The 13406-nt window shown below is 34.5% G+C and overlaps 2 protein-coding genes across 2 annotated transcripts in view; both read right to left on the reverse strand.

Annotated features, from left to right (window-relative positions):
• LOC106662103 (neurocalcin homolog) overlaps positions 1–13406 on the reverse strand; it is a 325618-nt gene that overhangs the window by 234065 nt on the left and 78147 nt on the right. The window lies entirely within an intron of this gene.
• LOC106662113 (neuronal calcium sensor 2) overlaps positions 1–13406 on the reverse strand; it is a 316486-nt gene that overhangs the window by 225509 nt on the left and 77571 nt on the right. Inside the window, exon 3 of the mRNA XM_014385924.2 lies at positions 6009–6045. The gene's annotated coding sequence lies outside the window, so the exon portion shown is untranslated. The remainder of the gene's footprint in view (positions 1–6008; positions 6046–13406) is intronic.

Here is a 13406-nt window from a genome sequence, read left to right on the forward strand (position 1 = left end):
CAACCATGTGATATATAAAATATCTTAAGTTCAATTAAAAATGATTAATATGATATTGTGATTGTAAAGCCCTGAAGAAAGCATAATGAATGCCGAAAACTTGGCAGTATTTTTGGACATACGGTGTGGAACTGTGGGGTTCCGCCAAACCATCCAATATCCAGCGTATCCAGTCCTTCCAATCAAAAGTCCTCAGACAAATCGTCAAAGCTCCTTTTTACGTCTCTAACCTCACTATCCACAAAGACCTCAACGTTCCTTTTGTCCACGAACTGATCCATTTCCGATTCCAAAAATTTCATACCAACCTATCGATCCATCCTAACCCTACCGCTAGAGCCCTCTCCACATATTCCCATCCCGAGAATCCACCACGTCGCCTAAAACGACGATGGCCCCGAGACCTCCTTGCCCCTTAACCTATTAAAATGAGTGCCGGCACTGGCTGGCTTCTCATGGCATGCGTCCTCTGGGTGCAGTGCTGGCATCAGTTTTAGTGCTGTTACCGAACGGTGAACAATATACATTGTGATCACATTTGTATTATGTACAAGTATGTATAGGCTAAAAATAAATAAAGAAAGAAAAATCTGTCCGTCTTTTTTTCATTTTTCATTTTCCTTAGCAATTTACATTTTTTTTAATTTTCTTTTTTAGACAAAGACTCAACTATTAAACGTTAAAAAACGTGAAACTTTGATTAATATATAAAAGTACATACAAATCAAGTTATATAAGTGGGTGGAATTTTTTGCCTGTCGGTGTACGTACAGCAAGCATGCTCATTTTCATCATTATGGTTATCATCTATTTGTTAAATAAGAGAAATAAGAGGTAATAGTGTACAATACCGAAAAACCATTAAGGGTTGCTACAAACGACTAATCCTTAAAAAAATCGACATTGAACATCTCAGATGATTATGATTAGCACTGAATAGTACGGTTCTCCCAGATATCTACAAAAATGGAATATACGACTTAAAACATGGTTATTTAATTAAATACATTCCGCCTCATACACCCCAGGGGAAATACTTTCATTAGCCGGTTACGTGTGGAACTCCGACGTTAATAGCTTGGACTTGATAAGCATTAATAATAAGATTGAAGTTATTAGTGTATACATGATTGCTAACCTACTCCCAAAATTAATAATTTAAATTAATCAAGAGCCGAATAAGCAAATTTGCGTATTTGTTCAAATCAGCTTTACTATGTATAAAATAAGTTTCCATGTGGACAACAGACCTGAGCTATACGAAAATATATTAATTTCCTTGGGTCTACATAAAGAAATATGAAAACTTTCATATGGGAAATTATTTAAGTAGCTAAACGAATCACAAAACCAAGATAGAACTGGATTCAAAAAGTACAACCAAGAACAAGGCAAATTTTAAAACTATGACTGCATAATAGTCAAATTAAACAAAAATGAAAACAATTCAAAGCGACTGTTACTTATTAGTAATAATATAATTTTTTTAAACTTTTTTTTTTAAAAGAAAAGATCGACTTAGTATATCAATTACCATAATGAAAGTTAGACTTGGCTACTTTGTCAGTAACGCATCAATTTTTTATTTCTTGTTTTTTGAACCAAGTTATTGATCCGAATCTTCATTCCAAGTCCGGATTACCATAAGAAATACCCTATAATTGAACCGAGTTATAAGCCTCGTTGATCCGAAGAGGAGGGTGTGCTCCCGGCACCACCATTCCTCATCTCATTTACCTCCAAATTAGGGACAGGCTCATCTCATTCAAATATTCATCGACCATTAAACTTGTAATAATCGATCCTGAGAAAAACGTTTAAAAAAGGGGAAGTTCTAAATTTGATTAACGCCGTTAAAAAATCAACTTTTGGATTATTTTTGTCTACTTTTAAAAATATGATGTAGTAAACAAATATTATGACGTGGCATCTTATTGTGTACCTCCTTAGACAATATGACACCTTGTTTGTTTTTTAAATTTGTTGAATCTTAAAAAAACATTTTTTTACAGGCCAGTTATGGCAAACTAAGCAGAACCATAGCACAACGAAAATCGAGGATAATAAAATGTACTGAAGCGGATAAATGGAAATGGCAGCATTTCATGGCATTCCGCAACTGCTATTTCCCATCTAGAATGAATGTACTTATAAGCTAATCTGTATTTAAGGTATTTTGCCTATAAAAAAAGTTTTTCCTGCAAATGTGGTTGAAAAATGGCAAAAAGGAGGGAAAATTCAAAAATGTGGGGTGAGATGGGAGGTTGGTGTCTGAGTGGATCGAAGACGCGACAGCTCAAGTGGTTAGAGCAGCGGCGTATTTAGCCGAAGGTCGTGGGTTCGAGTCCCGCTTGTGACACTGACTTTTTTATCTTAACCAATACCTTAAATACAGATTAATTAATTGAAAGATATTATTTGGTCAAGCGGACCACGATAGTGTATTTATTAGCGATTATTTGAGTGAATGGGTGAATATATAGAGGGATTTATCGAACCCCACAATCACACGAAACTAGGCTAGTTATTTAATTGTCCAGAATGAATGCATTTATTAGCGTGACTAGCTGAATGAGAATGAATTTGGGTGAGTTTGTGGCGGAATGTAAAGTACCCCACAGGCCCACCAAATTAGACTTTTTTTAGGGTAAATGTGAGTAGACTGAAAGCTATAGTTATAGGGTAGTTTATATTACGTCAATGCCTCCCCCAATTTATGAATGTATTTATTTAAATTAAATATCACCCCACATAACTAGATTTATAGATTCATATATATTTTTTGAGTGGATGCGGTGGAGATCTCGGCCACCCGATAAGTTTAAATTTACACATATAGTATGAAAGTTTCTGGTTAGTGTGAATGTATTTATTAGTGTAAATGATGCAAGGTTCTCAGCAGAATATCCAGTACCCCGAGACCGGCCGAATTTAGATTACGTTACAAGGTAAGTATGTATGTATATATACTTTGTATATGGGCCCGTAAAGCCTTTTCACCACATGCGAATGGGCCAACTAAGAATAATAATAGAGACCTAGAAGTTCCATCTAACAATGAAAAGGCCTCCAGGACGTTCTACTGGACAGCGAAATTTTGTCAATCAAAACAAGCCATGTCAGCTAGCCGGTAAGAAAATAAATAAATTAAATTAAATTGTAAAAGTAAAATAAATTATTTCCTTTTTTGCTCAGGCGCCACCTACCCGAAAAAATCTATAATACAAAGTTGTAAAATAATCAACTTATCCATTTAAAACAAAGCCCAGCTTGGTGAAAATCCAACCAGATTTATGGGTTTAAGCAGCATAAGCAATAAATATCACCCGTACAGCCATTTCTTAACCTCTTATTACTAAGCCGGCTTATCCGATTTTTTCCTTTCGGATTTTTATTTTATAGCAGCTCGTCTGTTTATAGTAAGAATGAAACTGTGCGCTTTCATTTAAATTTAAACCGGGTTTATAAAAGCAAAAAGGAACATAATCTACTGCACTATCTCAAAATAAAAAACCCTTTAAATTTGTGCTTTTATCAATTTAAGAAACCGTTAAATTGTGTCATTTATAATACGAAATCGTAATATTTTCGAAGGAATAAACATATTTTTCTAATCCAGTTATAAACTTTCATTGATTGTTTTTATTTCATCCTATGAGATGAAATAAATAGGAGGAAAGAGTTGGACGTGATTTGGGACCCAAACCCCTTTCGTCACTGAAGAGGGTGAAAAGAATGCCACAATGCGGTGGTTTTGCAGCATTTCGCGCAAGGACTGGCCGTTTCAAACAATTTAGCTTTATTGACAAGAAGCCGACGTTGACAACCTAGCCAAATAAAGATTATTAAACCGCCAACAAAATCGCACGTTATAACATAATTAATTTCAGCCGACTATTTTCCTTTACGCACATTTATACCTATTTCAACTTTTCTAATTGTACTTCTCCAATTGTATAACTCGATTTTCTACTCCTTTCTCGGTTTGAAGGTAAACTCCCCTTATCAAAGGGATCTTCGAAATTAATATTTACACAGACTATTGTGATTTAGAAGCTTCAGCCTTTTTACAGTAATTGTGTTTTGGAAAGGTAAATTGCCGAAGTTACGAGGTCTCGTGCATGAAAATTGACAAGTTTTAAATCATATTTTGTTAGAAATTTCTTCAAGTTCATTAGGAGATTCGAGACAAAAATTTGAATAAATCAGTACAAGTAAATTCGTTAAAACAAATAAGATACAATGACAGGCAAACTATTCCGCCAATTTGATTTTTCTAATTTTCCGACTATAAAAAATTATTCTCTTTTTTCTCATTGATTTAACTGTTTTTACTGTATGAAGGGTTCCGATCTTCGTACAGGTCATTAGACAGGTGGAAAAAGAAGACTAATTACTGGGGTCACCGAGCTTTCGGCACCTTATAGTGCCATCATCAGGGCTTTCCCAAGAATGAAGAAAAACGATTAACATGGAAAACAATTCTAAAAGCGTTTTGGGTTTAAGGTTATGGAGAACAACAACCAGCATACTACATTTTTGATGGTGAAAATAGACATCTCACTAAAAATCCATATGAATAGAGGTCCAACAAGTTTTTTTTTGTGACTAGCAGTTGACAAGCTAGTCAGAACAAAAAATTGTTGGACCTCTAGTCATATGGATTTTTAGCGACAATGTTTTTTTCTGACTAGCTTGTCAACTGCAAGTCAGAAAAAAAAAGTTGTTGGACCTCTAGTCATATGGTTTTTACGGACCATTTTTTGTTCTGACTAGCTTGTCAACTGCTAGTCAGAAAAAAAAAGTTGTTGGACCTCTAGTCATATGGATTTTTAGCGAGCATTTTTGTTCTGACTAGCTTGTCAACTGCTAGTCAGAAAAAAAAGTTGTTGGACCTCTAGTCATATGGTTTTCACCGACCATTTTTTTTCTGAATAGCTTGTCAACTGCTAGTCAGAAAAAAAAGTTGTTGCACCTCTAGTCATATGGATTGGCTGGCTCCATAACCTTAAACCCAAACACTTTTACAATTGTTTTCCATGTTAATTGTTTTTCTTCATGCTTGGGAAAGCCCTGATGATGGCACTAAAAGGTGCAGAAATCTCGATGAACCTTATCTTCTTTTTTTCACCTGTCTAATGACCTCTAAGATGATTGCAACCCCACAAAGATTATCTGCAGGTCGATCAACAAACATCGTATGTTTATACTGTGTTCTATGCTGTTTAAGCCGGGTTCTTCTGTTTTATTTTTTTTATTTTTCAATTTGCCTGTCAGGGTATTATGTGAGATCGACCTGCATTAAAGTCAATATTTATGAAGAATATGGTGAATTTTCAAACAAGCTTTCGTTGATATATTTTAACACCATCAGGGCCTGATTATAAAGAGAAATTTAATTTATGCATACAAAAATGGGCACTGAATTTTTAAAGTAATGATTTTATTTGAAATGACGAGACTAGTAAAGTTATTTGAGCGTATGTTATTTCTTATAAACAATGATTGGTATTAACTAAACCAACATAAGCAATGATATTCAATAAACAGGGTACCCTGCGAACAGACATCAATACTAGTTAGGAGGTTATCCTCCAAGTCAAATTTGACAAAAAGTCCCTATTATCCTAAATCGAGATATCTCAGCCTTTCAAAAGTTTATTCCGTAATTCCATACATTATTAATCCTTCTTTTATGTAAGTACAAAGCGTTAAAAACCCTAACTATTTTTTTACTGTAACCTTAAGCAAATAAAATGAAAAATCACATAGAGCATAAAATTTTACTAGTTTTAAAGTACTTTTCAAAAGTTTAAGTAATATTTTCTTGGTTTTATGAATATTGAATCATTACGGCCACCGACGGCCCCTCGAGGATAATTAATTGGATTTTATGAAACACTGGACATGTTGACAAAACCTAGTTTAAAAGGGGGTGTTCAGTTGCCACAATTGTTTGTAATATATTTGGACTTAAATGTTTTTGTAATCATCAAAAAAAAACTTACCCGTCACTTCGAACTGCTACACAAGCGACCAAGTTGCCTGGAACATAATATGATACAGTAAAAATTTTGAAATAGGAGAATTATTATTTCAAAATCAGTATAATAAACGTTTTATAAGCATAAAATAATAAGAATACAATTCAAAATATTATGCATCAAAAGTATTCTGAATAAAACTCCGACAGGCATAGATAAATTATATAATACAATGAAAAAAAATACTATAGATCCGATTGCAATTTTGAAAGAAAAAACTTTTCCAGGTGAAAACCAATGTCAAGTGATGTAGAATTCTTTGTTTTCCTAAACCTCAATTTTCTAAAATGTGTCAGGTCTAATGTTGGTTTTTAAACGTTTATTAAAAATTAAAACTACAAAAGTATTTTATACAATTTCAAAAAGCCTTTAACGAGTTAACACCATGTATAGCTTAATCCGTCAAATTAACCCTTTGTAATTTCAAATTACCCCTTGTTAACTGCAAATTAATCTTATTATAAATTCCAATTAACCTTTCTTAATTTCAAATTATTCCCGTTTAACTTCAAATGAACCTTTTTTTAAATTTTAAATTAACTTTATTTTTTTATTTAACATTAACCCTTTCTACAAAGCAATAAAAAAACTTATGACGTGATATGAAATGTAACGTAAAATTCCTGTATATTTGCAATTTTTATAAATAAAAAATAATTGCACTCTTAAAAAACCATGTAGAAATTAATTAAAATTAAAATTAAAAACAAAAATAAAAGAATCTTCTTTTAATTTGATAATTTTTAAAAATAATAAAATGGGTTCTTGTATCAAACACCACAAGAAAGTAATTTACAGTTAAAATTAAAAGTATATAAAGTTTGCTGAAAATTTTAAAAAGTAAAATAAATCGGAAACTCGGCTCACTTTGGTTCTTATATCAAATACAACAAGAAAATAATTTACAATTAAAATTAATAGTGTATAAAATTTGCTGAAAAATTGTTTAAAGTAATAAACATCAAAAACTTATGATCTTCCTACGACCTTTATTAAAAATAAAGGAATCATACTTTAATTTGAGAATTTAAAAAAATATAAAATAATTGAACTTTAAAGAAATGTAATAATAACTAATACATAATACCTTAATTAATTGAAAGAAGTTATTTGGACGATCGGACTACAAAATTTAATGGATTTAAAGAAAGGATTAATCTGAATTTAAAAAGAGTCAACCCTAATTAAATTTAAATAATTTGACGGAAAAAGCTATATTATTCACTGTTGCACAAACAAAGGGACAACTTTGAAATATATTTTATGTATAACTGTCTTTTAGTGAAAACAACAATTTTGTTTTGTTAATAGAAAATTTCCTAAAAGAATTTGGTTCGTATTAATTATGAAAAATCAGTTGGGGAAAAAAACGAAAACATTTGTTGAGCGCTCACTTTACTTAAGAACAATCTATAACAACCAAAATACTAAAAGCGTACCCAATCATTTAGCGAAAGTTATTATTTCGCTGCCATTATTTTGCCTAATGGCCTCTGCCCATTCATTTTCAACAGTGGCCGGGTTTAACGGTCCAAGGTAAAGCCCTAATCCCTCGATAGTTTACTACGCAGTACTTAGCAGATGACAGGGGCCGGTGATTGGACGGATTACGGGCTCCGCTGTTGACAACGAATCTATTAATTAGTCGTACCCGACCAATAATTGGACGTTGCTTCAAGCCAAGGACGTAATCATGCACAAGTGCAACTGAGAGTCAATAATGCATATTTGCAAATTTTTTAATCCAATTTTAAAAAACGCACGTGAACAAAAAGGCTTTATTTACTGTTTAACTACTTTAAAGACAATAATATTCATATTGATTAATGAAACAACTTCTTTAAACATATTATAAGCTAAAGGATTCACACTCTTGGTAAAGCACCATCAGATAAGGATCGATAACTGTATAAGCTGAATTTTTTAAGAAAATAATTTTATGCTTGCTAACCTGCTTCTTGCTTATTTCCACTATCCTATTCGCGGTGGTGTTCGTGGTTTTTTTTTTTTTTTTTACTTTTTATACCTGCATCTTATCCACCCTCATTTTGATACTCAATCGGTGCGCCCTTAAAAGGGCTTTGCGTTCGTTTATTTCCCATAGAAATTGTGTGACGTTATCTCTCATAAAATATTTCGCATTTTCCTCTTCCATGGATAGAGATAAGATAAAAAATGACTGTCAAGAGCGGAATTCGAAACCACGACCTTCGCTTGATACGCCGCTACTCTACCACTGGAGCTATCGCGACTTCGAGAGGTAGCTTCGTGAGCTCAAGGGTGGGTTCGAATCCCGCTCGTGACACTGACTTTTTTATGTCAACTAAAAACCTTAATTAATTGAATGGTATTAATTGGTCAAGCGGACCACGAAAACTAGTGAATTTGATAGAGATAAAGTTGAAACAGCACGTTCGTACTAATATAAGCCTAATCTAAGTTTGGTGATACTCAGGATACTCAATAGTCCACTGAGATTCCATCTACATTCACGCTAATATATATGATCACACAAAACATAATTTTATTTAGTTTAAAAAACTGTCCATTGAAAGAAGTCCCATAATAACTCTACTTTGGTGGATGTGAGGGTAATCTGTATGGGAAACCCTCATACATATAACCAAACACTCACGGTAATAAATACATTCACACAAAAACGAAACCTTTCAAACAGTACGTGCAGTTAAAAGAAGTGGTGAATCATCTGGATATTTTGATATTATGCCGGTTTCTCGGGCACAAAACAGCATAAACCTACTTAGTGGATCTGAAGTTACTCTATCTTCCACCACAAACCCACATGAGTTCGGACATTCACACTGATAAATACAATCATTCAGAAATGAAAGCTTTCAAGCAGAACGCGCAGTTTTAAAAAGATGGTGAACCATCTGGATATTTTGATATCCAGTTTCTTTCGCACAAAACTGGTTAGGCATGGTAATCCCTAAACTATAAAAAGTATAGTAATATAAAAAATATTTCGTAAGCAGAAAGCTATTTTGTGGGGGATATAATGGACATATAAGTTCGGACCTCGTCTGACTCCAAAAACAGCGAAATAAAAGAAAACCAGCTAGCCCGAAATTATCCATTCCGATCAACTGTCATCCCGTGGGCAAACGTGTCATCTGTGTTCCTGGTACATTGATATAATTTCATAAAGTTGACGCATTTGAAATTGTACACCGTATTCATGGATCTTTGACTGAGAAAAATTAACAAAAAGTCAAGCATTCATGATTTGAGGTTACGTCATCCACCCTTTGGTATTAAACGAGGCACCGTTAAGATTTGAATAGTTTCATTTCTCATTTTTACTTTTTTGGCGGGGGAACGGAAATAGGAAAAAACCTTGGCTTCCCTTATTTCACAACCTTGACAGGTCATTTGTTGCTTTCCCTTTTAACCCTTTTCCCCTTTGCTCTAATTTCCTTGTTGTGTATTAATATGATATATCTGGGGTGGTTTGCGAACTGAGAAAAAAATGGATAATTCGCTTGTAAGATTGCAAATGAACAATACCAAACTGCTTGAAACACGACCAATTTGAAGGAACAATATTAACCCTGCTAAGTTCTCTTGTCAACCAATCAAATCAAGTCAATCCTCCGTCCAAAACCAAGCTAAATACCATTGAGTATGGTATCGGCCTTCAATGATAAATAATACAGCTAGGAGATCAGGGATGAAGTCATGAAGGTAAAAAAATTCTTTTTATGTAAGGTGTTGGTTGAGATAAAAAAGTCGGTGACACGAGCGGAATTCGAACCCACGACCGTCCGCTAAATACGGACAGTTGGTGTACAAGAGGATCGGAGTCATGCTAGCTCAAGTGGTAGAGCAGCTGTGATTTAGCTGAAGGTCGTGAGTTGGAATCCCGTCTTTTTACCATTTTTCAAATGTCTGTAATCTAGTCGACTCTCGGCGGCAAATAAAGAAGCCACGGAAAGCTTTCTTGAAGATATACTTCATTTTACTTATTAAATTCATTAGAGTTCGTGGTCCGATTGACCTCATTGAACTCAAGTGGTAGAGCAGCAGCGTATTTAGCCGAGGGTTGTGGGCTCGAATCCTGTTCGTGACACTGACTTCTTTATCTCAACCAAAACCTTAATTAAAGATTAATTAATTGAAAGAAATTTGGTCAATCGGACCACGAACCCAATGAAATGTAATAAGCTAAATGAAATATACTTTACTAAAGCTCTCTGAGGACATTTCATTTATCGCCGACAATCGAATCCTGATTACACGACATTTGAAAATGGCAAAAAAGGAGGGGAAATTCGAAAGGTTGTAGGATGAAAAGGAGAGTTGGTGTCCGAGAGGATCCAAGTCACGATATCTCAAGTGGTAGAGCAGCGGCGAATTTAGCCGAAGGTCGTGGGTTCGAATCCCGCTCATGACACTGACTTTTTTATCTCAACCAAAACCTTAATTAAAGATTAATTAATTGAAAAAAGTTATTCGGTCAATCGGACCACGAACTCTAATGAATTTATAAATAGGTTTATCCAAACTGATCTGTTAAAATAAATTTTGTGTTAAAATCTCGACTTGTTATATTTTTATTTTCAACTACCCTATATGAAAGATATCTTTTGAAATCCATGTTGACTCCTCCAAATCGATAAAACCAAGTTTATAAGTAATAAACATTAAAAAACAAAAAATTCCATAGAGTGTTTTTGTAAATATTTTATTATTTAACGAGAAAATCGCTCTTTCAATAAACAGATCACCAAAGGGAGGTGATAACGTGAATGAGGTTTGAACTGTGATAAGACGTTGTATGGTTCAGTTGCAAACAAGGGCTCTCCGACAGGCCAGCCACTAATCTCTTTAGCCACCTCATCCCTTGGGACAACCCTAACATTCTCGCTCTGGAATTAGGCTCGCTTTCTTCGAAAAGCCTTACTTTGCATTTTTACTGTACACTGGCCCAATTTGAATGTAAAAAAAACCAGGGTTAGTACTGTATTAGCCTGTAGCGGTTTTTCTTCCCCGAGTAAGAAGGAGTTAGCCTTAAGGGCTCTGTTTAAATCCTTTTCTTCCCTTGAGTTCAGCCGGAAGGGAAGACACTCTAGCAACTCAGATCGATCGCCAAATCCGTTTGTTTTTTGTTAAATAATTTATTTTGTAAATGGCAGAAAAGATTAATGTCCGAATGAGGTTAGTACGCGTAGCAAATTGTTAGCATTAAAGGAAATTTCATGAGAAAGTTAAATTGGCGCTGAATTTGATTCATTCACAGCTAGAAATTGATTGGATTCCTGAAGTAGATAAATTAATTCATAATTATTGTCCATTTGATGGCTGTTTCACGCGTGGTTATCCTTGATGAGTGAATTTGTTTATTAGTTTAAGTGTTTTAGGTGGGTAGGTTTGTCATGGCACTCTCAGACCCACCAACGCAGGTTTTTGTATGTTAATACAATTATTGGAGGCGAGAAACCGGCATAATAACAAATATTCCGATGATATGCCATTTTTTTAACTGCACGCACTACTAGAAAGGTTTCGTTTTTGTGTGAATGTGAATTAGCGTGAGTGTTTGAGTATGGTGAGTTAGTGATGGAAAATAGAATACTTTCCAGTCCACCGAGGTAGGGTAGTTTTTATGAGTTTATAGAGTTAATGGGGAGGGGGGAGAAACGGTACGATTCCACATCATGTTTTTAATTGTACGTACTGTTCGAAAGGTTTCACTTTTTTGTGTGGATATATTTATCAGTTTGAATTTTTAAGTATGGGTAGGTGATTCTGGTGGGATGTGAAGAAACCTCAGATTCACCAAAGTAGGTTAATTATTATGTTATTTTTATGGACTTAATGTAGGCGAGGAACCTGCAAAATACCTCGCAGTTTTTTTTTTTTTTTTAATCTGTACATGCTGTTCGAAAGGTTTCGATTTTTTGTGTGGATATTTGAGTATGGGTAAGTGCGTTTTTGGTGGAATGTAGAGAAACCTCAAAATCACCAAAGTAGGTCAGTTATTATATTATGTTTATGGAGTTAATGTGGGCGAGAGACCTGCAAAATACCTCGCAGTTGTTTTTTTAATCTGTACATACTTTTCCAAAGGTTTCGATTTTTTGTGTGAATATTTGAGTATGGGTAAGTGAGTTTTTGGTGGAACGTAGATAAGCCTCAGATTCAGCAAAGTAGGTCAGTTATTATACTTATTATATTTATGGAGTTTTTGTGGGCGAGAGACCTGCAAAATACCTCGCAGTTTTTTTAACTGTTCATACTGTTCGAAGGTTTCGATTTTTTGTGTGAATGTTTTAGTATGGGTGAGTTTTTGGCGGAATATAGATAAGCCTCAGATTCACCAAAGTAGTTAGCTATTATATTATGTTTATGGAATTAATGTGGGCGAGAAAAACTGTACGAACTGTTCGAAAGGTTTCTATTTTTTGTGTGAATATATTTATTTGCGTGGATGTTGGAGTATGGGTAAGTGAGTTTTTGGTGGAATGTAGAGAAACTTCAAATTCACCAAAGTAGGTCAGTTATTATGTTATGTTTATGGAGTTAATAGGGCCGGGCAACAATATCTACTATTTCGATTGGTCGCTACTTCTTTTAACTGCACGTACTGTTTGAAAAGTTACGTGTTTGTATGAATGTATCTATTGCCGTGAGTGTTTTATTATGTGTAGGGTTTGTGTTGGAATATAGATTGCCTTCATATCCACCAAAGAAGGTTAGTTATTACGCGACTTATTTCAATTGGCCATTCTTTTTAACTGTATATATAAAGCTCAAGTGGTTAGAGCAGCGGCGTATTGAGCCGAAGGTCGTGGGTTCGAATCCTCGTGATAATAACGTTTTCATTTCAACCAATACCTTACATCAAGAATAATTAATTCAAAGAAGTTATTTGGCCAATCCGACCTCGAAATATAATGGATATATAAAGTTATGTTTTGTATGTATGTGTTTATTAGCGTGAATGGAAGTGGGATCTCGGTGGAATATTGAGTATTTTGAAAGTTAGTACGAATTACAATTAATTAAGGTTTTTAGTTGGGATGAAAAAAAGTCAATGGCACGTGCGGGATTCGAACCCACGATCTTAGGCTAGATACGCCGCTGCTCTACCACTTGAGCTATCGTGACCTCGATCCACTCGGACATCAACTTCCTATCTCAACCCCACCTTATGAGTTTTCCCTCCTTTTTTGCCATTTTTCAGTTGATGTCCGAGTGGATCGAGGTCACGATAGCTCAAGTGGTAGAGCAGTGGCGCGTCTAGCCGAAGATCGTGGGTTCGAATCCCGCTCGTGCCATTGACTTTTTTTCATCTCAACTAAAAACCTTAATTAATTGTAATGTATTAATTGGTCAAGC

Source organism: Cimex lectularius, unplaced genomic scaffold (genome assembly GCF_000648675.2).
Source record: "Cimex lectularius strain Harlan isolate CLEC.00 unplaced genomic scaffold, Clec_2.1 scaffold1, whole genome shotgun sequence".
NCBI lineage: Eukaryota > Metazoa > Arthropoda > Insecta > Hemiptera > Cimicidae > Cimex > Cimex lectularius.